We start from the raw sequence: 24,590 nt of genomic DNA on the forward strand, positions 1-24,590 counted from the left end.
TCCATGTTGTTGGCTTTAGCTGTCAAAGATTTGACGGAATATTGACTTAAGAGACAAAAATCTTCTGTGTCAGTATAACAAACATTCTAAACTTACATTTATAAATTACAGCACATTCTGTATGAAAGAAAGCTAATAACTGTGCAGTGATTTGTCGCCTGTTGGTGATATGCCTTTGCCTGTCCCTCATGAGACCAAACGGTGTTACCCTTGTGCCTGCAGGGCATTGCAGTTGTCTGTGGGGGCATGCTCGTATAATGGCTCAGAAATGATTGTGGACTACACTATTCCTGTTTGCCAGCAGCATTTCTGGTTGGCTAATTGTCACACGGCGTAGGAACTTGGTGGACCAGCGATTATGTTGAAGGGCAGAGGTTACAAAAAAGCTAGTGACAGTTGACCAGAAGACATAAGAGGAGAATTAGGCCATTTGACCCAGCTTTGTTGGAACGAGCGCTCACATTATTGGACCCCTGGTCAATGTCCAGTAGTGCACGATGTAATTAGTTCTGGAAAGGTACAAAGTTCATTAGTGGGTAGTTTAAAATGGATCTTCTGTCTGCATTACCTTGGAAGGATGAAGGATAATGAGGCATCGCAATCCCACATCACTGAATTTGGTTGTTTTTGAATCTAGTTTCATATTGAGAATGGGTCATAGGGTATGAAAGCATGGTAGATTAGTCATAGCAATGCACAAAAGTGCTGGGAGAACTCTGCAGGTCATGCAGCATTCGTGGAAACCAAAAAGCAGTTGACATTTTGGGCCTGCGCCCTTCAGGAATGGCAGAGAAACCACAGTTTTTTCAATAGTTTCCTTCTGGTTATCTTCCATCCCCGGTGATTGAACAGTGTCATGATTATTTTTGTCTCAAGTTGAACATAACACAAGACTTGCAGTCTTAGTGTGCTGTGGTAGGAAATGATGTGGATACATTGGTTTGCATGGGTAAAGTGAGATTTAGTGCTGAGACATATGAAATGTTATGTTTTGGGAAGGAGCACTTGAATTTAGAAGACACCATTCCAAAAGGAGCCCAACAACTGAGATCTCTGGAGATAAATGCACAGATTTCATTTAAAGTAACAGGGTTGAAAGGGGGTTAAAGAAAAAGCTTATGGGTGCCTGGGGTTTATAATTGAGGCCTCAAATACAAGACATTTCCGGTGAACCTTTATAATGTAGCCTTTGATACATCTGTAATATTGCATCTAGTTCCAGACTCTCTGTTTTAAGAAAGATGAAAAGAATTTTGACAGGATGAAGAAGGGATTTTCAAAAATAATTCTGGGGATGATGGTCTTGTTTTTCTGGGAATAGAGAAGGCTGCAAAAGGACCTGATAAAGATATTTATAATCAAGGAGAGTATGGGTAGTATCGATATACCCAGAGTGAAACTGCTCCCATTGGTGGAAGCTTCATGGTTTGGAGTACATAGATTGAAGGTAATGAATGCCAAAAGAGACAAGAGCAGAAATATTTTTCAAGTAGTTGTGGTTTGGGTCCACAAGGTTCTGCAAGGATGGTTCAGAAGGCAGATTAAATCACAGCATTCAAACAGCAGTTAGATATAGGTAGATCTGAATAGAAGGAATTAGCAGCATTATATGGAATGGGCAGGGTAGTGGAGCTAGTTTAATTAATGTTGCATCAAGCCAATGTGAACAGAATAAATCAAATGGTAGCTCCATGTCCTGTAACTATAATATACTGTGTAAAACCTTCATGCTCAAAGAATATTCCTTTTGCATTTGAACAGAAATGTTTTACTAAAATTAGTGTTCTTCATTTATTCATCTGAGACATTCATGCTTAATGATAACATCAGAATTATACGGTTCAATATCTGGTAACTAACACAGAGCTTTACTGCAAAATCCACTGGAATAGTAAGTAACCTGTTGAACATATTCAAAATCACTCCAAAAAAAAATCACTTGTTGCATGAAGAAAACCTTTCAACTCTTCACTTCTATCCCTGTCCTTTAGTAATTTTTTTAACATCTGTTTTTCAAACCTCATCTCCCAATTTCTCCTCCTCCTCACTGCCAGTCACTTTCCCCCCACAACTTTCTGCTTAAATTTGCCTGTTTGCTGATTAGAATCAATCATCTCCCTTTTTGTGCCCATGAATGCCATTAAAAGAAAAATCCCAAAGGACGTAGGCTGACAAATTACTTCTCTCACTGTTTTAACTTTGGACCAGAGCTGCCAACATGTGGGATGACTTATTTACTACTCCTCTCTCTTGCATCTGCAATGATCGATTAGGCTTGCTTGATGATGATAAAGTGTAGGCCATTTTGAAGCATCACTCAGAAAGCAGGGACAGTCCTGAAGTCTTCTTCCCCAAAAAACAATCCAACATTTTGTCCTTTTTCCTGCAGTGAAGAGGAAGGTGTTCATTCAGTACAGAAATCGGAAAGCTCTTCCGCCTTTGTGGCATGGATAAATATGGAGAATTTCAAGGTTCCTCAAATACACTGCAGCTGCCTGCTTTCAGTTTGGTCACGAGAGAGTCTTTAAGCCAAAGCAATATCTTCAAAAGAATGCACAGTAACTTGATTTTATTCTAACCTCAAGCTTGGTGCAACCTCAAGACTTTAATCTTTTCTATTGGCGACAAAACTAAGTCTTTAATGCTGACCCTTGTGGGCATGGGTTATTCCTTTCTTGGTGGTGGCATGGTGACAATCTTTTAATGGAGTTATGGAAAATGCCAACATTTTCATTACTTACTGGGAAATAAACTCATTGGATAAATGAAAGGCAGCTGGCTCTCCTAGTGAACCCAGCTCTGGAATGAAGAGAAAATATTTGAATATTCCCTACTAGCTGTATTGACATACAAGGTTCTGCCGAATATTTATTCCAGTTACAGTGGCTGATGGTATTGTAGCAGAGCAGATATGAGGGAACCAGAAAGATCAAATGTGGCTATACTTACACCACTTTGTCAGTACAGTCCTCCATCAGCCAGCTCCCCACCATGACTACCAGCCCCCCCACATCTCCATCGGGCACACAAAACTCAAAACGGTCAACCAGTTTACCTATCTCGGCTGCACCATTTCATCAGATGCAAGGATCGACAATGAGATAGACAACAGACTCGCCAAGGCAAATAGCGCCTTTGGAAGACTACACAAAAGAGTCTGGAAAAACAACCAACTGAAAAACCTCACAAAGATAAGCGTATACAGAGCCGTTGTCATACCCACACTCCTGTTCGGCTCCGAATCATGGGTCCTCTACCGGCACCACCTACGGCTCCTAGAACGCTTCCACCAGCGTTGTCTCCGCTCCATCCTCAACATCCATTGGAGCGCTCACACCCCTAACGTCGAGGTACTCGAGATGGCAGAGGTCGACAGCATCGAGTCCACGCTGCTGAAGATCCAGCTGCGCTGGATGGGTCACGTCTCCAGAATGGAGGACCATCGCCTTCCCAAGATCGTATTATATGGCGAGCTCTCCACTGGCCACCGTGACAGAGGTGCACCAAAGAAAAGGTACAAGGACTGCCTAAAGAAATCTCTTGGTGCCTGCCACATTGACCACCGCCAGTGGGCTGATAACGCCTCAAACCGTGCATCTTGGCGCCTCACAGTTTGGCGGGCAGCAGCCTCCTTTGAAGAAGACCGCAGAGCCCACCTCACTGACAAAAGGCAAAGGAGGAAAAACCCAACACCCAACCCCAACCAACCAATTTTCCCTTGCAACCGCTGCAATCGTGTCTGCCTGTCCCGCATCGGACTGGTCAGCCACAAACGAGCCTGCAGCTGACGTGGACTTTTTTACCCCCTCCATAAATCTTCGTCCGCGAAGCCAAGCCAAAGAAAGATAGTTATTTATCTGAACACAATCTGGAATTAATTTTAGATGAAGTCTTATAATTGCTGTTTACTGCAGATGAGATTGTTCTCAGCACTACTTTGTCCAACTGAAGTAACCATAGGAAAGGTACATATAGGCTGAGAAATTTAAACAATTCAAATTTTTGCAGTTTCATGACAAATTTTGTACTTTAATTGGGTAGAGGGCATTCTTGTATTAATATTCTCTTCACAATATTCTGAGAGCTGGCCTCATTTTAGCACTAAACCCTGAGCATGTATATTAGTTCTGAAACATCAGTCTACATTGCTTGAAATGGGCATAAAAGATGTATTGTTAACCATTAAAATTCAACTAAAATTATGAACCTAAAATGTCTTCTGTTAAATATCCCAAATAATTATTGAGTTTGGCTCCCATCTCACCACCTTGATTCCTTCAACGACTCACTATTCTTAATGAATTTGGATTTTCTGTTCAAGCTTATTTGTCATCACTGAGGTGCCATGGATGAAATTTGTGGTTCTGTTACTCTTTGTATGAATAATTATAGATGTCTCTCTTCTTTCTTTGGCTTGGCTTCGTGGACGAAGATTTATGGAGGTTCACGTCTGCTGCAGGCTCGTTTGTGGCTGACAAGTCCGATGCGGGACAGGCAGACACGGTTGCAGCGGTTGCAGGGGAAAATTGGTTGGTTGGGGTTGGGTGTTGGGTTTTTCCTCCTTTGTCTTTTGTCAGTGAGGTGGGCTCTGCGGTCTTCTTCAAAGGAGGTTGCTGCTCGCCGAACTGTGAGGCGCCAAGATGCACTGTTGGAGGCGAGATCAGCCCACTGGTGGTGGTCAATGTGGCAGGCACCAAGATGTGACTCAGTGGAATATCTCTGGTTTTCAGTGCATTGTTGAGTTCTTTTAACAAAATAAGATTGTTTTATGGCTGATACTTTTTGGGTTTTTTCTTTATTTCTCTCAGACTGCACCAGTATTATCCTGGACCAATGACCAATACTTTATGGCTTCAAGTTGTGTGACACTGTGTGCATTCTGACTGTCCTTTTAAGCAAACTGTATTTTCTGCTGGCTCCCATTGAAATAGTGCTGAACAAACCAAATGTGGCTTTGTGCTACATTGGCAACACCTGATCAATTTTGTTTTTGCAGAATATTTCAATCTCATAATTATGTTACATTTTGGTTATGTATGCGACACTCCTTTGTACGTTCATGATGTCACAGATGTCTGGTTAGCTTTTAAAATGCACTTCCTAAGTAAATTGCTGTTATTACAATGCCTGTCTTGAACTCATGGTGACAAACTTTCAAAGGTCACAACCAGTTTTTATTTAATTTCTTCCTCCAGCATGAATGTGTAGAGCCGATTGGATGGTGCACCATCAATGATTCCAAAAGTCTGAAGTTGAGCAAACTGATAGGCACGTCCATGCTGCTCAACTGTCCTGAACTGGAGAGGGGGCTGTGGGACAGTCATCTTTATTCAGGAGCCACAGGTGCAGCCAGCCAATGGATGTGCCCAGACAGACAATATATATATACATACAATGTTTGACCACATTCACCCCTTGTTTTTTAAAGAATCCGGCGGGTTGAAGTGCTGATGGTACAGTTACAAATTAAATATTTTCAGGTGGTCTAGTTTTTTTTTGTTGTGACTGTCATAATACCGTCTGCGATTGCGGTGCAGTGGTGTGGTCCTGGGCAGTCTGTGGCGCCTGTGTCCAATTGTCGGTGTTGGGCTGGTGGGTATGTGGCGATGAGTCTGGCGTGTTCGCTGTTGGTGGAGAGGTAATGTGCCATGGCCCTGGTGCATCATGGGGGACTAGGGGTGAAGAATGATCAGTGGAGGTCTCCAGCGCCCCTAAGGGCGCCAGATCCTTAATTTTGGGACCCTGGAGGGTAAGGGAAAAAAATACAACTGGTCTGCCTACCTGGTTAAGGGTAGCAGCCAGAGCGAAGTCTGACACATCACTTTCCACCCGGTACGGGGTGTACTCATCCACAGTGTATGTAGTGGCCATGGCAATATCTGTCTTTTTAAAATTTTTTATTTTTCTCACTATGAACCATACTAACCAAAATACACACAAACATTTCCCTCTTGAATATACACAGTGTCATTTTCTCCCTTTTTCCCTCCCTCCTTCACCCCCCTCCCCACCCACTCAACGTTCAACATATGATGCATTAAACCCATTAAACAATGTCATCACACAATGAAAATAAATAAATAATTTGCGTCATCTACTTTTACACATTGGGTCAGTTCATTTCGTCGTCTTCTCCTTCTGTCATTTTAGGCGGTGGAGGTCTGTGGTAGGACTTCTCTGTTATGTTCCATGTACGGTTCCCAAATTTGTTCGAATACTGTGATGTTATTTCTTAAATTGTATGTTATTTTTTCCAATGGAATACATTTATTCATTTCTATGTACCATTGCTGTACTCTCAGGCTATCTTCTAATTTCCAGGTTGACATAATACATTTTTTTGCTACAGCTAAGGCTATCACAATAAACTTTTTTTGTGCTCCATTCAAATAGAGTCCAAGTTCTTATATTACTTAGAAGAAAGATCTCTGGATTTTTTGGTATGTTGCTTTTTGTGATTTTATTTAATACCTGGTTTAGATCTTTCCAAAACGTTTCCACTTTCTGGCAATATCTGTCTTGATGCAGCTGAAGGCTGCACGGGCCTCTGGCATCAGAGGAAAAGAGGTGGATTTGACGAGGGTGTGGGCCTTGTCTGCATAGTTAGGGACCCACTGGGCATAGTAAGAGAAAAAGTCCAGGCATCTTTTCGGGGCCTTAACTGTGTGGGGGAGGGAAGTTCCAGGAGGGGCACATGCAGTCAGGGTCGACCAATTGCTCCATTCTCCATTCTGAATATTATTTAAAGGGTGAAAAACTACAGCATGCTGTTGAGCAGAGGGACTTGGGAGTGCTTGTGCATGAATCGCAAAAAGTTAGGTTGCAGGTGCAGCAGGTTATTAAGAAGGCAAATGGAATGTTGGCCTTCATCGCAAGAGGAATTGAATTCAGGAGTAGGGAGGTAATATTGCAACTGTATAAGGTACTGGTGAGACCACACCTGGAGTACTGTGTCTAGTTCTGGTCTCCATATTTGAGGAAGGATATACTGGCTTTGGAGACAGTCCAGAGGAGGTTTACTAGGTTGATCCCTGGGATGAAGGGGTTGACTTATCATGAAAGATTAAATCGTCTAGGATTGTATTCTCTTGAGTTCAGAAGAATGAGAGGAGATCTTATAGAAACATATATGAAGGGTATGGATAGGATAGATGTAGGAATGTTTTTTGAGCTGGCCGGGGAAACTAAAATGAGAGGACACAGTCTCAAGATTCGGGGGAGTAGATTTAGGACAGAGATGAGGAAAAATAGTTTTTCCCAGAGAGTAGTGAATGTTTGGAATTCTCTAACCAGGGAAGTGGTTGAGGCTGCCTCATTAAACATATTTAAAATTCGGTTAGATAAATTTTTACATGATAGAGGAATTAGGGGTTATGGAGAGAAGGCGGGTAGGTGGAGTTAGGTCATAAATTAGATCAGCTATGATCGTATTGAATGGCGGAGAAGGCTTGATGGGCCATTTTTGGCCTACTCCTGTTCCTACTTCCTATGTTCCTATGTTCTCGATGACACAGCCAAAGATGGCAAGTCGAGTTGTGCAAAATATGCCCTTGACCTTATTGTAAGTGAGATGGAGGAGCTTGGAGGAATTTTTGAAGGTTGGCGTCATTGTCCTGCGGGTCTAGATACAGGAATGTGGCCTGCAGCTCGTACTGATCCACTATGTGATCCATCTCCTGCTGGAAAACTGAGACTCCGTTGGTGATGCCAAAAGAGGACCACAGGAAATGGTAGAGGCAGCCATCCACTTCAAAATTAGTATATTGGCAGTCCTCTGGGCGGATAGGGTGCTGACGATATGTGCACTTTAGCTCGATGATAGAGAAAACTCGATATTGTGAGATTTAGTTCACCATATCAGGTATATAGGGGAGGGGATACACGTCTAGTTGTGTGTACCTATTAATAGTGTGACTGTGGTTGATGACCATCCTGTTCTTCTCCCCGTTCCTCACTAGCACCACTTGTCCTCTCCAAAGGCTGGTGCTGGCCTCAATGATCCCTTCATTAAGTAGCCACTACACCTCTGCCCGAATAAAGGCCCTGTCCGCAGCACTGTACCATGTACTTTTGGTGGCGACAGATTTACCGTCGGGGGTGAGATTGGCGAAGAATGGTAGAGGGATCATTTTGAGGGTGGAGAGTCTGTAGATTGTACATGATGAGTGACTGGGTTGCTGGCTGTGTGCGATGGGGTGGGGGGCTGAAGGGTAGGTGCAGTGCAGTGGGTGATTTGAGATCTTCCAGTTACAAACAGTGAGGGGTGGATGGGGCCTATCGAACTCCATTGTCACGCTTTAAGGTGACATTGAAAATCAAGTCCCGGTAGTACAGCAATGCAGAGCTGTGGCATCACCAAATGTTTAAAGTCTTTATAGACTATACCCCGCATGGTTAGAGTCACTACGCAGTAGCCCAGACATCCCTCCTATGTGACTTTGAGGCCAAGGAGACCTTTTGGTTTATTGGCCTTACCACGAGGGTGTAGCGCTGCACCGTGTCAGGATGAATGAAGTTCTCCGTGCTCCCACTATCAAACAGGCAACTTGTCATGTGGCCATTTACCAGAATATCCATCTTTGACCTGGTGAGCTGATGCAGGCTGACCTCGTCGAGTGTGATGGAGGCCACTGTCGAACCATCGTTTGTCACTGTGGCGGAGAGATTGTGTGCTGATTTGGAAGATAATGGTGTCCGAGATGGCAGCTCCCAAGGCCCGCATGCCGTGCTGCTGAGTTTTGAAGATGGCGGCCTCCACGACTCGCACATGGCGCTGCTAGTTTCCGATGATTGCAGCATCCAGGATGGTGCCCCCCCCCCCATGGTCCTCACAAAGTGCTGCTTGGAAGGGGTTTGAATCTACACACCTTAGCATAGGATGATACTGAATGTATTTAGAAATTTTATCTTTCTTATATAACTGTTTCATTTTCTGCATATTCCTTTTTGTATTTTACCTTTGATTAATGGCTTCTATTTATGTACTGTAAAATCCAATAAAAATATTGAAAAAGAAATCCACTAGAGATTTATTATGGCTCTAAATCTGGCTTGTGAATAAACCAGTTATTACAGCAGATGCATTCTTTCATATTAATTCCACAATCCAGTGACAAAAAACATACCCCACCTTTCAAAAATTTCAATAAGGGTTGTTGGAGATGTGAAATGGGTTTATTAAAATATTGGTTTTTATCACTATTCACCATCACAATACCAAAGTCAAATTTTTCAGAAGAGTATTGAAACATTAACATTCGTGAAATGTAATACATCCATTAAAATCTTGAACTCCGTATGTTATTTAACATTATATTGAATAGGTTAAGTTTTTCAGGAGTTTGTGATGAACCACAGAGATTAGCCCATTTAATGACCAAAAGGAATAAATAACAATTGGTTCATGTGCTTTTAAGTATTATGAATCCAAAAAGAAAATGATTTCCAATGCCGATAATTCATATACATGAAAATGAATAATTTGATTGAAGATCTGAAATTCAAATTCAGAGTTCAACACTGCCACAGAGGGTGAATTAGTTGTTGAGGTTAAAACCTTGTGTTTATAATTTATGGTTGTTTTATGAATTTTGCTTTAAGGATTAATTGTTTTCATAGAGTTACCATAGTTACTATGGCATAATATGTCATAATATCTGAGCAGTTCTCTTCTCGTTCTTGGAATAACCATGGAAGAGACGTAAGCTCTCAAGAAACTTATCTTTGAATTTATAATTATTATTTATCATAATTATTATTCATTATTAATCATTTATTATTATTTTATTTCATTTATATTTGTTTGAAGTTGAGTATCATTATCATTTACAATATGCTTTATTTTACTCATTGTTATGAAGTGTGAAGCTATGAAAATGTTTGTTTGCTTTTGGGGGGGAGGGGAGGAAGAAGTATCTCTCCAGCTACCCTCATAGTTCAGTAAAATAAAAGTGTGCATTGAAATCTAATTGGACTGTTCAATATTATGGGATGTTTTAAGAGCAATTTCAGATGAGCTCCCTGAGTACCTCTCAATTCTGTGAAGTGCTGTCAAAAATAACATTGGGCAATATAAGTTGCCATGATGAAGTTTGATTTATTTGGATGAATAAGCTACAATTCAGAATATTGAGGCTTACTTCTCTTGAATGGTGATATGTTTTGAGATTGAGAAATATTAAAAGCTGGGAAGTGTCACCTATATGAGTTGATGACCTCCTGATCGATACCTCACTCCATTGGTGCCATTCTGGATCCATTGATGTATATTACTAAATACCAAAGAGCTTCTTGCCTGTCTGTTCTCCATTGGTTTCTTTTATGGGTTCCTCTCTGAAAGAGCCCATTTTTCCATCACATACTTGGCGTTATGCTCATTAGTTTTGTAAATGGTTCCATTCTCTTCTGAAATTTTTTGCCCTTATAAACATCTTTCCTCTTCAAATATTCTAAAAGTGATTCCTTGATTCCATATCCTTTGTTTTTCTTTTGAAGAGGTGACCAAGAAGATTGAGTGGACATTATCTACATTGACTTAAGCAAGTCTTTTTGACATTATAGACTGTCAGATCCAGGGTAAGCTGGCCAATTGGATGCAGAATTGGCTTGATGGTAGAAGACAGGGTAGTAGTGGAAGGTTGTTAAATAGATGAGTGGCCAGTGATGTTTGTCATCCAAGTTGTTAATGTAGATGACAATGTAGTTAGCATGATCAGTAAGTTTGTGGATGACACCAAAATTGGTGGTGTAGTGGACAATGTGGGTAATCCAAGATCAAAACAGGATCTAGATGAATTGGGAAATGGGGCCAAGGGATGGCAGACGGGAATATAGTGGACAAGTTCAAGGTCTTGCATTTTGGTAAGTTAAATCAGGAAGGACTTGCATAGTAAATGGTAGAGTTTTGGGATGTATTATAGAACAAGGAAACTTTGGGTACAGATGTATGCCCACTTACATGGATATATGCAAGTTGTCAGGATGGTGAAAAAGACCTTTGGCATTCTTGCTTTCATTGGTCAGGGCATGAAGTTTAGGCAACTTTATGTGATGTTCATGAGACCGCATTTGGAATATTGTGTGTAGTTTTGGTCATCGGGCTACAAGAAAGATGTATCATTAAGGTGGAAAGGGTGCAGAAAAGATTCACAATGTTATTGGGATTGGTAAGATTTAATTACACTAAAACCCCCAATATCCAGTGCCAATGGGGATTGGTAAATGCTGGATAAGTGAATTTTCCAGTTGCTTGAGATTACATGTTGTGTGATTGGCAAACTAATGCTAGGGAGTGCCAATTTTAATTTTTTTTTTAACCCATATATTTTCCATTTTGCTAGTTGCTTGAGGCTGCCAGTTGTTTGAATTTGGAATAATGGGGATTTTATTATATAAAGAGAGGTTGGATAAGCAAGGACATTTCTCCCTGAAGCATAGAAGGCCAAGGGGTATTTTATAAAATCACAAGAGGTATTGATAAGCTAAATCATCATCACCTTTTTTGTTCTCTGAGGAGACAAATCTAAAATTAGAGGGCATAGAATTCAGAGAGGAAAATATTTTAAAGAGGGAGCTTGATCACACAGAACATGGTAGGCATGTGAAACAAGCTTCCTGAGGAAGTGGTAGAGGAAGGTAAATTTTCAACATTGAAAATACGGACAGGTATGTGGATAGAAAAGGTTTAATAGGATGTGGTCTGAATGCAGACGAATGGGAAGAGCTTGGATAGATTGGACCGAAAGGCCTGTTTCCATGCTGTAGAACTTTATAACTCTGAATATCATCACCATTTGTGCCATTCCATTGGAATCTTCTTAAGCTGAGTTACCATTGAGAGGGACCCAAAGGAATCTTGGTGAGGCAACCAGATTAACTAATGATTCAAAGGAAAATCAGAAATCTCAATCAAATTTGTATTATGGAGCTTTTCTGGCCCAGGATCTATATCCTGACAAGTTTTAACTTGCCATGGAACCAAATTAACTCAGCAGCACCATCTCCCACCTTTGGTATGTCCATTACACAAATCCTGTTTCTATTCACCACAGATCCTTCAGGCTATGCTTGACAAGCAGCATAATGTTATAAATGAAGCTTGCTCAGATGCAGCAAGTGACATCAGTTGTGGCGAGAATTCATTGTGAATGCTGATAGCACTTGGTTCTTACTTTACAAGTATACAAAATGCTTCCAGTATTCCCATATTGTTGCTCACCTATTCAACTCGTAGATCTGCAGGAGCCACAACTACCTCCTGTGAAGATTAAAGCCTTCATTTTGACCTCTTCACATCTAATCCCCAGCTTAGCTTTGTCTTTGGTTAAAACAACCCGTTCTCCACACTGTTTCAGCATCAGTTTCCAACCATGTACACCTCCACTTCCTGGATATTCAACCACACAAGCTTTTCATCTCCATAATAACAGCAATTTCCAGCTCCAGCCTCAGCATATTTTCTTCTCATCAAGCTCAAGTCATTTCACCATCTGCCCCAGTAGACCAGAGCCACATCCATCTCTGCTGTTAAATTCCTAGCCAGCTTAAAGCCTGAATCACCCATCTAATCTTTGCTCTTAATCCTCTGGGCTTTTAGCTTTGTCATTACTCCCAACTTAAATTCTCCTGGTGTCTAAATCTTGAGGGCCTGTCTCACTCCTTTATCAACAGATCTTTCTGGAATTCTGCAGCCTCTGCATACACTTCAAAACCCAATTTTAACCAATCACTTTCTCTTTTGGGGGCGGGGCGGGGGGGGAGGAGGGAGAAGTATCTCTACAGCTACCTTCATACTCCAGTAAAATAAAAGTGTGCATTAAAATCTAATTGGACTGTTCAATATTATGGGATGTTTTAAGAGCAATTTCAGATAAGCTTCCTGAGTACCTCTCAATTCTGTGAAGTGCTGTAAAAAATAACATTGGGCAATACAAGCTCTAATTAGAAGAATCAGCATGAATTATTTGTTGTCACCTGCAAAGTTCTATGAGAAGTGAAAATCTGGCCATGAATAGGCAGCACACTTGATATCTTGTCTTGAACAATAAGAATAGAATTCTCCTTTAGCAATCCTGTTCAGACAGAGGTTTTGTTGTTTAACGTATCTGTAGTTAACATTCCATTTTTAGCAACTAAAAAAGATTTGCTCATTTCTCAGTTCAAAGTGAAGATGTGAAGAATATTCCAGAAGTAACAGTCAATCATTGTGGTGGTGCTTGAAGCCATTGGAATTGAATCCATTGGTTATGTTTTTCTGGGTAATTTTCTCTTTCCAAAGGTGTAAGATTTCTTTCATTGTTTTATATTCATGTAGCTATAGATTTAATTTAGAATTGATTGGGAATGCTTCATCAATGATTTTGAATGCATTTAACTTCCCTGGTTGGAATAAAACAATCCTGTTGCTGCTTTTCCTTCTTGTATAAAGCCTGCAACATTACAAGTACATTAGCAGCCTAGGACCTCTTTCCTAATTTTAATTAATTTAATATATTGTTATGCACATTCAAGAATGGTCAGAAGTTTACACAGTACAGAAACTGGCAATTGGACTAACAGAGGGAGGTAATTGGTTAACATGGACAGACTGGGTCAAAGAGCCTGTGTTTTGCATGGCCAGGGTGAGAAGCCTTGAAGTACAAGAGACTGTGAAGGAAAAGTTGGTTGTTCCCTGAATTGTCAGAGCAGAGGGGTGACATTGTAGAGGAATATAAAACCACGAGTAGCACTGCTAGGGTATGAGAGTCTAAAAATTAGAGAGATTAGAGGGGAAAATTTTAAAGGAGACATGAGGAGCATGCTTTTTTTAAAAGTGCTGAAGGGAAAATGACTACTGCTCTAACAGCTGGAGCAGATCCGTAGGGAGTGATGTCTCAGGGCTCCCCATGGGTCCAACTACCCAATCCGACTGTCATTGGCTCTATACAGGCTTTAAATGGCCTGTTAAAGGAGCTGTGATGGTTTATTTGAAAATCACCTATCCGTGGGGTCTAGCCCAAGATGGCAATGCCTATGATTGGCAGCACCCACGAGGGGTTGCAGACTCCAGGGAATCAAAGGACTGGTGCAAGGCATCAGAAAATGGGGAGATCACCCACCATTTGAGAAGGAGAAACAGAGGAGACAATGCATGGAACAATGACCACGGTGGCAGATCAGCTGAGGCTGTTGGTGACTTGAGGTGAAGAACCTGTGCAGGCTGCTGACGATTGCGGACAATGGACTCACACCAGGCTGCATATTGCTGGAGACTGGTTCGAAGTCAGCTGAAGGGGTGCCAGGTATGGGAACTGGGATGCGAGTGGGTGATGGAGGCTTCCTAATCACGTTAGAGGCGTGCATATGGACCTCAGGTTGCTGATCGTTCAAACTGAAGGTTGTGTGGGTGTGAAGGCTTTGGGATGGTACAGACAATAACCACACCAGCAGTTCGAGTATAAGACAGCTTTAATAAACTAATATGTACACTGAGAGGTCTTGTCTCTCTGCAAGACAAACCTGGAAGGCTAGACTGTAGCTCTGGACTGCTTTATAAACAAGGTCACTGGGATGACCCCTGGTGACCTAGTGGTGTAATTACATATCACCACAGAGAGGAAGCTGTGGACATTCAGTGACCCTGGGGGGTCTCCTTTTCTCTGGCTGTAAGGGGCCTGGGTAATTTGTTTCTGATTGTGAATCTTTGTCTGCCTTTTGATAGACTAAAGAGAATTTCATGTAATATGACATTTTCTGTTTTATTACATGACAATAAAATCATATTGAATCTTGGTATGTGGTAGAAGCAGGTACAGTTACAGTGTTTAAAAGACATTTGACAGGTGCATGCAAAGTTTTAGAGGGATATTGGACTAGCCCAGGTCGACAACTTGGTCAGCATAGAGAATTTGTTCTGAAGTCCCTGTTTCTCTACTGTGTAACTCTGACAAATCACAGAAAAATAACTAAACTGACACCAAGCCAGAGAGTTTTGCAACTAAATGGTACTGCCCTTATTTTTACGGTTATTTTTACCATCTACTTTAACAAGTCAAAGTTTAAATGGAAGAAAGTAACTGGGTCAATAGCCCTGTGTTAAAACAATAAATGTGGCTTCTTTTGGGAAAAGATGCATTGGTATGGGTTAAGGAAACATGCATGACCTTTTTTTAATTCAAAGAATTGAATAGATGTTTGTAACTTTGTACTTCCTTCCTCATACTGATGGTTTTGCACTTAAATAAGCAAATGGGAAAACATTTGTCTGGAAGTTGACCAAAGTTCTATGATGCCAAAGTCTTTAGAGTATTCAGTGACTGAGAAAGAGAATAAGAAATAAATAAACAGTACTCTATCTGCCCCTCTAAATACCAACATAGTTTGTTAGTGATGCTTTTTTAAACATTCATTCAATTCTCCTGTAAACTTTTGCAGCTCTGTAATAATTTCATTTCTTGAAACCAGTTTAATCTTAGTATTCCAGTGAATTCCACTGATGTCAGAGGATCTGTCATGATCATCTTGACGCTTTAGACAATGTTAACCACCCTCTTCGATGAATGATATTCTTGCTCAAATTTAGGTATCAGTTCTGTTTTATCCATCATAGATTCAAGTTTCCTGGTTACATAAGTTGATGAAAAGGTGGGAGTCGAACTTGGGCACATCCATCCATGAGCAGTGCTACTCAGACCTGTGTTTGGACAGCATGACAGCTGTTACTAATGCCAGGTACAGGTTGGTGCTATATAACTTCCAGCATCATCTGTACCTCACACCACAAAAATGACATAAAGCTAAACCAGAAATCTTGGTAATGTGCTTTAGTTGTGATGTGGAGATTGGAACCTTTATCCATTCAACCTGGCTGTGTACAAAGGTGAGATTCTTCTGGGAGGACCTGGGGAACATTCTGGAAAATAAAATTACAAAGGTGGATATTCCATAAGATCCAGAATTGTACCTTTTGGGAAACATTATGGATGTGAGTTTTAAACTGTCCAGATACCAAATTCAGTTTGTGAAGGTCTCCTTTTTGGTAGCCAGGAAGTGCATAGTGGTCTCGTGGAAGTCTGACTCCCAATTAAATATTACACGATGGAATACGGAAATGGAGAAAATTACTTACAGTTTTAGGAGGAAATATGGCACATTTGTTAGGGGTGTGGCAACATTGGTGCACAGATATAATGATCCCCTTTTAGATAAAGTGAATACAAGCACCGTGCCAGTTGTGGAATGCTAGAGATCAGTGAAGTGGGTCATTGCGCAGGCGACGTGTTCTTGTATTTTGTTCCTTATCTTTCCAGTTTAGGTTTATTTTGGGCTCTTCTTAAGTTTCTTTAAAGGTTTTTGGCTTTAATGATATTTTGTTCCTTGTATTTGTTTCATTAATATAACTTTTTTGTACTATATTAGGGTACAGGAGGGAGGGGAGAGTGGTAGGGGATAAAATAGACTCTGTATGATAGACACTATTGTTGAAAAAGAATGTGTTGTTCAATGGGATTTATGAGTCTTTGAAAATCAAAAGTAAAAAAAATTCACGATTCTTTTATTTTAATGTAATAGTACAGAACCAGGAATAGTACATGAAATTGCCTTCTTCCTGCCGTAAGACAGGGTCAACATTAGTGTCACCCAGTGCTCCTTACAGTATGAGAGAAGAGTCAGTCACTGACTGTCTGTTGATTTTCCTCCAGTGCTTCTGCAGCCACACATCCTGTAAGATCCATCAGCAACCTGAGCTCCAGATCCAAACCTCTCACGTGATCAGGAAGCCTTCAGCACCCAAGGCCCTTCGGGAGCTCTTCCTGCCCTCAGCACCCACTCAAATCCCTTTTCTGATATGTAGTTCACCTGACCCAATCTCGAGAAGCCCGCAGCCCACCCGGATCTCCAAAATGTAAGTCACCAGTGGCCGGTGTGGGTACCTCCACCGCTGACCCTCTCAATGGTTCACCGCAGTGGTCATCGTCTGGTAGGGCCCTTCAGTTGCTGAGCCCCTAGCTTGTTCACTGCTATGGCCACTATTCTGTAGGGTCATCTCTTCTGCTTCTCCCTCTCAGCAGGGTGTTCTCCCCATTTCTGGTGCCCTGTGCCAGTCAGTGTCTCCCTGAAGCCAGCAATCCTCTTGGCCACTGCTGAGTTGGCTCCTTTAACAGGCTGTTAAAGCCTGTATGGAGCCATCGGCATTAGGACTGGGAGGTTGAAACCTTTGGAGCAGTGTTGTGTCTCCGTTCCCCACGCTCCCAGGTCTGCAGCAGTGGAGCAGTTCCAGCAACCCTGCCATTTTTTTCTCATTAGTGGCATGTAAAGGGAAAATGTATAAAGAGATTGCTTGCACAATAGGATGCTTTTCTTGAACAATTTAGCAGGGAAACTGACAAGAGGATGGGGAGTTGGGATCTATCTCTGGAAAAAGGGATTATTTTGCCCGTTTGTTTTCTCTGTTGTGTTTATTTTGGGAAAACAAATGCGATCCATAAGCAATTGTCCCAAGTACCTGATATGTCTTGATCTACTTTGTCTGTTCTGGCTCCGAACCAGTCTGAATTTATGTCAATACTTTTTATCTTTTAAAATTATTTTTATTGAGTTTTATCAGAAAGACAAGCAAAAAAGAAGTAAACAATTGGAATGAAACCTTTGCAGGTTTACCAATAATAACATATGGTACAGTAGCAATATACTTAATTCTAAATCCAATAAATCCCAGCACATACAATATTGTAAGAGGTAAGTAAGAAAAAAATGTAAAGAAAAAAGAAAAAAAATTTCAAACCCACAGCGATCAAGGTTAAAATTCATGTTGTGTGTAGTGTTAAATCCGAACAAGCGGCCCCAGGGGATCCGAACGAGCAGGCCCAGCAATGTTCATCTTCACACTTCATTCGTCAAATTATTGGAAATGACCTACAAATGGGCCCCAAGTACTTATCAAAAGAAATGTTGATTTTCGTGACATTATGTCTTATTTTCTCCAGATTTATAAAGGATGTAATTTCTAATAATCATTGATTATGTGTAGGTGGGAACTCATCTTTCCATTTTAACAGAATTGTTCTTGCTAATAAAGTGGAGCATGCTATAACCTGTGTTTGGTTAGAAGATAAAATAATATTTACATCTTTAGAAAAACTAAATTGTGTAATTTCCAGGAAACTGATCCTAAATATGGTTGAAAAGGTTCTAAAAATGTTGGTCCAATATTTTGCAAGTTAGGACATGAACAAAATATATGTAGCAAAGAGGCATTGGATATTTTACATTTGTCACAAAATGAACTAATATCAGAATAAATTCGAGCAAGTTTGACTTTGGAGAAATGTACACGATGTAGCACTTTGAATTGAATAAGACTATGCCCAGCGCACAATAAATCAGGCCAAAAATTGAAGTCCATTCTTTTTCTGAGAAAGAGATATTCAGATCATTCTCACATTCATATTTAATTCCACTTAAATAAATTACCTTTGTATTCAATAGTTTATAATATAAAGCAGATATCATGCCTTTATGAGTAGATTGTAACTCAAATAATTCATCGATAAAATTTGGGTCAGGAAGAGTAGGAAATGTTTAAAGTTTAAGTGAACAAAATGTTGAATTTGATAGTATCTGAAATAATGTCTAGTTGGCAGGTTAAATGTCGTCCCCAATTGTTGAAGGGATATAAAATGTTGTTGTATAAAAAGATCATTAAAACTATTAATACTTACAAAATTCCTTTCTTGAAAAACTGGCATCTAAAATAGCTGGTTGAAATAAATAATTAGATATTATAGGATTCATAGCTATAAATCCTGTAAGTCCAAAAAATTCTCTGAATTGATTCCAGATTTTCAATCGATGTGTCATTATTAAGTTCTTTGTCAATTTTTGAATAGAGATGGGTAAAGAAGGGAGGTGCTTCTGAGGGATTTCAATGCCATCTCAATTCAATTAGGATATTCATCTATCTTTTCACAATGCAACAAAAGTAACATATTTCTTATGTTTATAGCCCAGTAGTAAAAACAGAAATTGGGTAAGGCTAATTCCCCCATTATTTCTAGTGTTATGAAGATACCTTTTCAATCTAGCTTTCTTGTTTTGCCATAGATATGACAAAATAATTGATTCAAAATTATGAATAAAGGACTTAAGAATAAATATCAGGAGTCATTGAAAGAGGTATAAAAATTTTGGTAGAATAATATGAATTAATTGAATTAATATAACCAATTATAGTCGAAGGGAGTGGTGACCATCCTGTAAGAATTGATTTAGATTGGTTGATTAAAAGCACAAAATTTTCTTTGAAAAGATTTTATAAAATTTTTAGTTATGATAATACCTAAGTATTTAAATTGTTCATTCACTATTTTGAATGGATATTGAGAATAAAGTTCCGGTGGACCCTTCAGTGGTAGTAATTCGATCTTGTGAAGATTGAGCTTATAACCAGCAAATCTGATTAAAATGAGAAAGTAATGACAGTATATTCAGTATGGATAACTTGGGGTTGGAAATGAACAATAAAAGGTCATCCACTTCAAGACAAAATCTATATTTGTAGTTCCTCTAAACAAACCAGTACAATCAGGATGTGCCCGCAGAGCAATAGCAATTGGTTCCAGAACTAAGTCAAAAAGCAGTGGGCTCAGAGGGATAGCCTTGACTCATGCCTTGATGTAGTTTAAAAAAACTTGGATTGCTGGGAATTGGTGCAAATTGAGGTCATTGGGGTAATGTATATAATTTTTTTTATCTATTGTATAAAAGTTGGGCCAAAGGCTTCAATAGCTCAGTGGTTAGAGCACTGGTCTTTTAAACCAGTGGCCTCATTTCTGTGATGTGCGCTGGACAAAGTGGAGTCTCTCTGTTTTCCTTACAGTGGACAAAGTTAAAGAATTTAATGTATGTTGCATTCTAAACATAGTATTAAGTGACAATAAAATTACATTTTAATAGGGTGGCAAACAAATATTCCCATTCTACTCTGTCGAATGCTTTTTCTGCATCTAAGGACAAAATACATTCATTGTTATGAGTAGAAGGTGTATACATGATATTCAGTAATATATGGATAGTAGTCGTGCTGATCAAAGCTAGTGAAAGTGACACACACTGAGTCGAGCAGGGTTCATTTGAATTGTTTATTGCTTGAATCAGCGTGCGCTTAAGTATTCACTCCCAGCAACCTTCGCACTTTTCAGGGCAGAAGTGACGTCGGCTACCGGGCCGAGGTCTGGCCCGTACTTAGAGCCCTCTCGGTCACCGCGCGCTGCAGACTCGCCCGTGATTGCTGGAGCTAGTTCGCTTGCTGCATGGGTGATCTGCCACATGATTTCCCCCCCCCCCCACCCCCACCCCAAGAACTGGCGATAGGAAGCTCAGAGTCAGTTCTTTTGGATGGCTGGCCTTGTCATTGAGGGGGTGACACTGCAACTGGGCATTCAAGATCTAGATGTGCCAGTTTGAGACGGTCACTGGTAAAAGTCTCTTCATGACTGCTGATGTGGAGAATGCAGGTTGTCTCATTACGGCGCACCACCTTGTAGGACCCTTCATACAGTCACTGCAAGGGTGGTCTGTGCATGCATTGGCAAACGAAAACATACTCACTCTGCTGTAGGTCTTTGGGCATGAAAGATAGTGTTCCGTGGTGGGATGTCGGGACTGGGATGGGTGTTCCAAGCTGCTACTGGAGTTTAGTTAGGACTGCCATAAGGGTGTCCTGACCACACGGTGCTGGCACAAACTCACCAGGAACTGTGAGCATGGCACCATAAACCAGTTCATCCAGTGATGCGGCCAGGTCCTCCTTGGGTGGCATGTGGATGCCAAGCAGTACCCAGGCGAGTTTGTCCACCCAATCTGGCCCTTGGAGGCGTGCCATCAGGGCTGACTTAAAGTGCCTGTGGAAAGGTTCCTCCAGGCCATTGGACTGCGGGTGGTAAGCAGTCGTTCATTGGAGCTGGGTTCCAAGGAGTTGTGCCAGTGCAGACCCACAAAGCCAATGTGATCTGCGCACCCCTATCTGAAGTGACATGGGCTGGGAGTCTAAACCATGCCACCCAAGTGGTAATCAGGGATCTAGCACATTTTTCTGTGGCTGTGTCAGTGCCACCTCGTGAACCTGTCCACTATAGTGTACTGGTATCTTGCTCCTCTCTGTGGGCCGACGATGTCCATGTGGACATGTTCAAACCTCCAACGTGTCAGCTGGAAGGGTTTCAGTGAGGCCTTCACATGTCTCTGGATTTTGGTGGTTTGACGGTTTGTGCATGCTCTGCCCAGTGCCCAACCTGCTTTCATAGGTCACATTCAGGCCCAGTGGTTGTGTCTTCGAGGCGGAGTCCGGAGACTGTGGTTTTGTACGTCAGCATCTTGCAGTCCAGTCGTTGCACCTCAGCTAATGCTGCATAATCCACCCCAAGAGACAGAGAGTGAATTGATTGGATGGAGGTGTGTGACAGCGCATCAGCGACCACGTTGTTCCCTCCGGAGATGTGCTTGATCATGCTGGGAAATTCCAAGATGTACAACATGTGCAGCCTGTCCACGGGTCTGACACTTTAGCAGACATGAAAATGAGGGGCTTGTGGACCCTCCCTTTCAGGAAATGCCTGAAGTTCCAGATGGCAAGCTGCAGGCAAGCCGCTCCCTGTCAAAAATTATGTACTCAAGTTCCGGGGATCGTACGTGCCGGCAAAAGAAAGCAGGCGGCTTCCACGGTTCTTCAAATAGCTGCTCCAGCATGCCAACAACTGCCCACGCTGGAGACATCCACGGTTAGGGCAGTGGTGACATCGACTGGGGGTGGACCAGGAGCAGGGCATTTGCAAGTGTCTTTTCGGCTTGTTCGAAAGCCGCTGTCACCTCCTCTGTCCAGGTAACCTCTTTGACCTTGCTGGATATTAAGCTGAAAAAGGGACACGTGATCCAGGCCGCTGAGGGCAGGAAACAGTGGTAAAAGTTAATCATCCCAACAAATTCCTGCAGGCCTGGCAAATTGGTGGATGACTTTAACTTCAGCTGGCAGAGGTACAGCTCCATGGTGGTCAGTCTGATGTCCCAAAAGCTCTCACTTGGCAGGGTTGATAGCCAGGCCATAGTCGCTTAGGTGGTGGTAGAACAGGTGTAGATGAGCTAGATATTCCTGGCAGGCGTGGCTGACGATATCTACGTCATCCAGGTAGATGAACAGAAAGTCCAGATCTCGTCCTACTGCGTCCATCAGGCACTGGAATATCTGTGCCATTTTTGAGCCCAAACAGCATCCTGAGGAACTCGAACATGCCAAAGTGGGTAATGAGGGCCATCATGGTACATCATCCAGGTGAACTGATATATGATGATACCCTCAGACCAGGTTAGTCCTCGATAAGATGTGTGGCCCATGCAGGTTGGCCATAAAATCTTGGATATGTAGTACCGGATAGCGATTGGAAGTGGTGGCGTCATTCAGCCTCCTATTGTCTCCACATGGACTTCACCCTCCCACAGACTTTGGCACCATCTGGAGTGGGGAGGCTCATGGGCTGTCAGAACGCTGCACAATGCCCATCTCCTCGATTTTATTGAATTCCTCTTTCACGAGGCAGAGCTTGTCGGGCGGTTTCCTGCAGGGCCAGGCATGAAGGGGAGAACCTGTGTGGGGATGAGGTGCATCACGCCGTGCTTGTGGTCTGTTGAGGAAAACTGCGGCGTGATGATAGGTGGGAACGCTGATAACACTGGCAAACCCGTTGGAATAAGTGATGGAGTCCAGGTGCGGGCCCCGTACTCTGGCCTCACCGAGGGAGAAAATCTGGAATATCTTCATATCAATCAATTGTCGTCCCTTCAAATCCACGAGCAAGCAGTGTGCATGAAGAAGTCTCAACCAGCAGTGGCTGTAATACTATGGCCAGCATAAATGTCCATGTAAAGCAGCTGGAACTGAACTGCAAGGGGATGGTTCGTGTGCTGTAGGTGCGGATGCTGCTGCTGTTAGCTGCTGCAAGTTCCAGTACTGTTCTTCTAGTTCGGGTATCTTGGCTCGAGGGGAGTAGAACACTGATTTCCGTGCCTGTGTCCAGGCACTCTATGCCCAGAGTGTTTGTCCCAAACGTAGAGGAGGCTGTCCAGCTGCCATAGCCATCAGCGACGGCTGGACCTGGCGTTTTCTTGGAATGAGCATGGCAGTTGGCAATGGTGGGCCTCTGGACCTCACCTTTGATGATAAAAGCACCAAGATTCAGAAGTGGTGTTGTCCTTGGTGTGGGTATTAAGGGCTTCACTGCTGGGGTGTTGGAGGGCTAGGCTTTCAGGCGTGACACAGCACTAATTTCGATGGTGGTTCCACCATTTTGTTTGGCATGCCACAGTACATCCGTGTGGGCAGCCACCCTACGCGGGTCTCTGAAGTCTGCATCGACTAGCAGGAGGCAGAAGTCAGCTAGCATTTGCTCCAAAAAGATCTGTTCAAAAAGCAAGCAACACTTATAGGTGTCTGTTAGTACTGGCATGTCACCCATATGGGCTGATGGCATGAGGACACTGCGTGGCCCGTTCACGGCAGGAGAGGTTAAGTGAGCAGATTAACAGGGCCTTGAGTGCCTTGTACATGTCTGTTGCCAGGGGCTGCTGCGGAAAGTCAATAACGCTGCCCACTGTCTCCTGGTCAAGGACGCCAACCACATAGTAATTCCTGGTGGCATCTGAGACATTTTGCCTGACCTTGAACTGGGCCTCTGCTTGCTCAAACTAGGCCAGGGTTTGCGTGATCCAGAGGTTAACAGTTTAAGGGAAAGTGCATTCTGCAGAGCCGAGTCGTTCATGCTGGATCTGAATGCCATTGGACCCTTGGGGTCACCAATGAGGTCGCACTGATTGCAGCGAGTGAAAACAACACATTGAGTCGAGCAGGGCCTGGTTAAACTGTTTACTGTTTGAATCAACTCGCGCTTATGAACTTGCTCCCAGCAACCCCTGTGCTTTGCGGGGTGGAAGTGGCGTCAGCTTCAGAGCTGAGGTCTGCCCTACACTCAGCCCTCCCAGTCGCTGCTGGCTGTCTACTTGCTCGTGACTGCTGGAGCCGGTTCGCTAGGTGCGTGGGCGAGCTGCCACAGGATATTATAATAACAATGTCTATTTTAAATGAAGTCAGTTTGATCCAAGTTTACTATATCTGGTGTGGTGGTACACCACCGGCCTACTGCAGGCGGCAACCTCTGTATCTGCAGGAGTGTAAGGGGACAGGACAACACCTGGCCGGCTGTCAATCAGTCGGCCTGAATGGATCAAGTCCCACCCAGGCAGGTGTCAATCACCCTCTGGAATATAAGCCTGCGCCAGCCTCCCAAGGCCTCACTCAGAGTTGCTGCAGCCACAGCCAGCCTGGCTCTGTGGAAGTCTTTGTGGATTAAAGCCTGTTGTACAGTCTTTATCTTTGTGTGTGTCTGATTCTGGCTAACAGTACACCACACCTTGTAAGACATTCTCCAATCAATACGCTAAAACTTTAGATAAAATCCTAACATCCACATTTAGTAAGGAGATCGGTCTAAAAGAAGCACAATCCTCTGAGTCTTTGTCTTTTTTTTAAGATCACTGAAATAGCTGCTTCGTTTAAAGAAGGAGGT

General features: G+C 42.3%; 1 protein-coding gene across 9 annotated transcripts in view; it reads left to right on the forward strand.

Moving 5' to 3' along the window:
• egfra (epidermal growth factor receptor a (erythroblastic leukemia viral (v-erb-b) oncogene homolog, avian)) overlaps positions 1–24,590 on the forward strand; it is a 334,197-nt gene that overhangs the window by 87,606 nt on the left and 222,001 nt on the right. The window contains exon 1 of one of the 9 annotated variants that reach the window (XM_069912656.1): positions 9,658–9,700. The exons of 7 other annotated variants lie outside the window; for them this stretch is intronic. The gene's annotated coding sequence lies outside the window, so the exon portion shown is untranslated. Of the gene's footprint in view, positions 1–9,657; positions 9,701–24,590 lie in introns of those variants that run through there. One more of the 9 variants, XM_069912691.1, reaches the window with a different exon arrangement.

This window comes from Narcine bancroftii, chromosome 1, assembly GCF_036971445.1.
Source record: "Narcine bancroftii isolate sNarBan1 chromosome 1, sNarBan1.hap1, whole genome shotgun sequence".
NCBI lineage: Eukaryota > Metazoa > Chordata > Chondrichthyes > Torpediniformes > Narcinidae > Narcine > Narcine bancroftii.